The sequence below is a fragment of the Leiobunum rupestre genome, chromosome 9 (genome assembly GCF_980474605.1).
Source record: "Leiobunum rupestre chromosome 9, qqLeiRupe1.1.hap1, whole genome shotgun sequence".
Lineage (NCBI taxonomy): Eukaryota > Metazoa > Arthropoda > Arachnida > Opiliones > Sclerosomatidae > Leiobunum > Leiobunum rupestre.
The window spans coordinates 27,511,937-27,515,764 of NC_143392.1; positions in this window are offsets into that span (position 1 = coordinate 27,511,937).

The window sequence follows — 3,828 nt, forward strand, 5'->3', positions numbered from 1 at the left end:
TAGCGTTTAACAAAAAAATTAATAGCGTTTACCAAAAAAATAAATAGCGTTTAACAAAAAAAAATAAATAGCATTTAACAAAAAAATAAATTGCGTTTAACTAAAAATTGTCTATTTTTATGTTAAAAAATAGAATGTTTCTTAAATGTTTTTATTATTAGGAAAATATTTTATGAACGTTATCTAGTTATATAATCTCATATGCCGTTTCTTATCTTGATAAGTTTACGTTTCACGGGTATTTAAAATATCCATATGTCAGGACCAGTATAATATATTTCTTAGTTTCAAAAATTCTCGATAGGGTAGCCATTATCACGTTACAACGTGGTTTTTGTTATGGTTCCAATGACAATTAGCTATAAACTTGGCAAAAATCTGCGCGAGGAAAACTAATTCTGGTGATTGGGGAGGGGAGAGGGGAAAAGCAGAAAAAATCTTGGCGATTGACAATTATAGCGCTTGGAAGTGATAAAAAATTCTGGCGATTGGGGAGGGGATAGGTGAGAAGCAGAAAACATCTTGTCGATTGGGGATGAGGGAAAATTATGGCGATTGGAAGCGATAACAAATTCTGGCGATTGGGGAGGGGATAGGTGAGAAGCAGAAAACATCTTGTCGATTGGGGATGAGGGAAAATTATGGCGATTGGAAGCGATAACAAATTCTGGTGATTGGGGAGGGGATAGGTGAGAAGCAGAAAACATCTTGTCGATTGGGGATGAGGGAAAATTATGGCGATTGGAAGCGATAACAAATTCTGGCGATTGGGGAGGGGATAGGTGAGAAGCAGAAAACATCTTGTCGATTGGGGATGAGGGAAAATTATGGCGATTGGAAGCGATAACAAATTCTGGTGATTGGGGAGGGGATAGGTGAGAAGCAGAAAACATCTTGTCGATTGGGGATGAGGGAAAATTATGGCGATTGGAAGCGATAAAAAATTCTGGCGATTGGGGAGGGGATAGGTGAGAAGCAGAAAACATCTTGTCGATTGGGGATGAGGGAAAATTATGGCGATTGGAAGCGATAACAAATTCTGGTGATTGGGGAGGGGATAGGTGAGAAGCAGAAAACATCTTGTCGATTGGGGATGAGGGAAAATTATGGCGATTGGAAGCGATAACAAATTCTGGCGATTGGGGAGGGGATAGGTGAGAAGCAGAAAACATCTTGTCGATTGGGGATGAGGGAAAATTATGGCGATTGGAAGCGATAACAAATTCTGGTGATTGGGGAGGGGATAGGTGAGAAGCAGAAAACATCTTGTCGATTGGGGATGAGGGAAAATTATGGCGATTGGAAGCGATAACAAATTCTGGTGATTGGGGAGGGGATAGGTGAGAAGCAGAAAACATCTTGTCGATTGGGGATGAGGGAAAATTATGGCGATTGGAAGCGATAACAAATTCTGGCGATTGGGGAGGGGATAGGTGAGAAGCAGAAAACATCTTGTCGATTGGGGATGAGGGAAAATTATGGCGATTGGAAGCGATAACAAATTCTGGTGATTGGGGAGGGGATAGGTGAGAAGCAGAAAACATCTTGTCGATTGGGGATGAGGGAAAATTATGGCGATTGGAAGCGATAACAAATTCTGGCGATTGGGGAGGGGATAGGTGAGAAGCAGAAAACATCTTGTCGATTGGGGATGAGGGAAAATTATGGCGATTGGAAGCGATAACAAATTCTGGTGATTGGGGAGGGGATAGGTGAGAAGCAGAAAACATCTTGTCGATTGGGGATGAGGGAAAATTATGGCGATTGGAAGCGATAACAAATTCTGGTGATTGGGGAGGGGATAGGTGAGAAGCAGAAAACATCTTGTCGATTGGGGATGAGGGAAAATTATGGCGATTGGAAGCGATAACAAATTCTGGCGATTGGGGAGGGGATAGGTGAGAAGCAGAAAACATCTTGTCGATTGGGGATGAGGGAAAATTATGGCGATTGGAAGCGATAACAAATTCTGGCGATTGGGGAGGGGATAGGTGAGAAGCAGAAAACATCTTGTCGATTGGGGATGAGGGAAAATTATGGCGATTGGAAGCGATAACAAATTCTGGTGATTGGGGAGGGGATAGGTGAGAAGCAGAAAACATCTTGTCGATTGGGGATGAGGGAAAATTATGGCGATTGGAAGCGATAACAAATTCTGGTGATTGGGGAGGGGATAGGTGAGAAGCAGAAAACATCTTGTCGATTGGGGATGAGGGAAAATTATGGCGATTGGAAGCGATAACAAATTCTGGTGATTGGGGAGGGGATAGGTGAGAAGCAGAAAACATCTTGTCGATTGAGGATGAGGGAAAATTATGGCGATTGGAAGCGATAACAAATTCTGGTGATTGGGGAGGGGATAGGTGAGAAGCAGAAAACATCTTGTCGATTGGGGATGAGGGAAAATTATGGCGATTGGAAGCGATAACAAATTCTGGCGATTGGGTAGGGGGAGGGGAAGCAGAGAGAATCTTGCTGTTACCGTCTGGTTAATGAGATTAGTTATCAGACTGATTATTTCATTAACCAGACGGTAACCCTTCTCTCGTATTTAGCAGAATCTTCTCAGCCTCATTTCGCACTCCGGTATAATAGGAGCTATTCCCAAATTAACGGAGTTAGTTATTTAGCAGAATCTTCGTTGATTAAGTTATATAAGAACGCCCGCTGGATAGGCGCATGTGCATAAATTGCGCGTACAGATGTGTCACCCTGAAATTCTAACAGCGCTTTTAGCTAGTGACAAAAACGTGAATTTAATTTATACTTTCTTTAACAGGTAGTTCGAATGTAAAATACGCCTTTGAAATGAGAAAGAGCGTCTCCATTTCGTCATCTTCGAAACGCGAGCATAAATTATGCGTGTTTCCGTACGCACGCGTTGACCTATAAGTGAACGGGGCTAGCTGCCATTGCTAATGGAGAATGTGAAGCCGTAGCGGAGCGTAATTAATGAAACGAATCTTTAGCCAGATTTATTCGTGGCAGGCGGGCCAGCCCGTTATAGAAATGTTTGGAATTGCCGAATAAATTTGCCAAGGCCGTTATGAATGGGAGCGTAGCGGGCCTAATGGGTCGTGACGTGCTCGGGCTCTTCTAAGTGAACTATGACCCGTCGGCCTTCTATCATCTTGACCTACTATAGCTCATCCCGGTGTCCTACAGCCAACTATTCTAACGGTTCGAACGTTAATTATATACGTTAGTAATTTCGGCGGGCTCCTGTATAGTTTAGTTAGCTACGCTAATTGGCAAAATCCACCAAACAAGGTAAGGACACTCGCTTGGTAAGGATGATTTATTGCATTCCTTCCTTCTAACTTAAATATTGTAAGACATACCCTGGTCGAAATAACTAGTGAAATCTTTTATTGACCTATGACTTGACAAAGCAACAGTCGGCAGCTGTATTATGATTTGGCAATTGTTATTAGAGATGGCAATGAATCTATACGATTCTTCGAAAAAATTACCTTAACGGAGATCGTGGTGCCATCCATTAATGGAAAAGGAAGCTAAAATTTAAAATAGCGAAACAATAACGATTTCAGAGAATCATGGTAGAGTATTATAATTAGAGAACTTATACTCTACTTAGAGGACTTTAACCTAAATTATTATATACCATATTAATATATTGTTAAAAATTAATATAATTAAAGTTATCGTCAAATTTACAAACGAGCCAATCAACGCGAGAGGTACTTTTCTGTTTCGCATTTTGAGTCAAAATTTAGCGTAAGCATCTTGTTTTGATTTCGACGCTAGTGACATCTGTTGAAAAAAAAAAGCTACTTCATGTCGAGCCGATACTTGATTGAAGTCAGT